The sequence below is a fragment of the Bison bison genome, unplaced genomic scaffold, assembly GCF_000754665.1.
Source record: "Bison bison bison isolate TAMUID 2011002044 unplaced genomic scaffold, Bison_UMD1.0 scf7180017864308, whole genome shotgun sequence".
Classification (NCBI taxonomy): domain Eukaryota; kingdom Metazoa; phylum Chordata; class Mammalia; order Artiodactyla; family Bovidae; genus Bison; species Bison bison.
Genome location: NW_011494880.1, coordinates 43,041 through 44,383, shown reverse-complemented (window position 1 = coordinate 44,383; position 1,343 = coordinate 43,041).

Here is a 1,343-nt window from a genome sequence, read left to right as displayed (position 1 = left end):
CAGGAAGCAACAGTTAGAACTGGACATGGAACAACAAACTAGTTCCAAATAGGAAAAGGCGTACATCAAGGCTGTATATTGTCACCCTGCTTATTTAACTTATATGCAGAGTATATCATGAGAAACGCTGGACTGGAAGAAGCACAAGCTGGAAACAAGATTGTTGGGAGAAATATCAATAACCTCAGCAATGCAGATGACACCACCTTTATGGCAGAAAGTGAAGAGGAACTAAAACGTCTTTTGATGAAAGTCAAAAAGGAGAGTAAAAAGTTGGCTTAAAGCTCAACATTCAGAAAACTAAGATCATGGCATCTGGTCCCATCACTACATGGGAAATAGATGGGAAACAGTGGGAAAAGTGTCAGACTTTATTTTGGGGGGCTCAAAAATCACTGAAGATGGTCATTTCAGCCATGAAATTAAAAGATGCTTACTCCTTGGAAGGAAAGTTATGACCAACCTAGACAACATATTAAAAAGCAGAGACATTACTTTGCCAACAAAGGTCCGTCTAGTCAAGGCTATGGTTTTTCCTGTGGTCATGTATGGATGTGAGAGTTGGACTCTAAACAAAGCTGATCTCTGAAGAATTGATGCTTTTGAACTGTGGTGTTGGAGAAGACTCTTGAGAGTCCCTTGGACTGCAAGGAGATCCAACCAGTCCATCCTAAAGGAGACCAGTCCTGGGTGTTCCCTGGAAGGACAGATGCTGAAGCTGAAATTCCAAATACTTTAGCCACCTCATAAGAACCGTTGACTCATTGGAGAAGACCCTGAGGCTAGGAGGGATTGGGGGCAGGAGGAGAAAGGGAAGACAGATGATGAGATGGCTGGATGGCATCACCAACTCGATGGACATGAGTTTGAGTAAACTCTAGGTGTTGGTGATGGACAGGGAGGACTGGCGTGCTGCGATTCATGGGGTCGTGAAGAGTGGGACAGTCTGAGCGACTGAACTGACTGATTGACAGTAGTTTAGAGTATCTTTTATTAACAATACTTTGGATTAACATTATCAAAATGGAAAATATCTAAGAGATCCAGTATGAATTTTGATATAATGGGATTATGGGCAGGAAGATAAACCATCAAATTCTGCTTTGTCATTTGCTCCTTTTCATTGAAGGACTCTTGAGGACACAGTAAACATACAAATATTCTCAAGAGTTAAATTTTAACAGTAAGTGTAGTAGCACAAAGGCATTATGCAATAGTGATAAGAGTCTGGAAGGCATCATGCAGACTGTACTTGCCAGATAATCCTGGCCCCTTTCATTTCCCCCTAAATTTTAAAGTAGCCCTATCAGTGTGCTTTGCACAGTGCTATTCAGAGAAAGGAT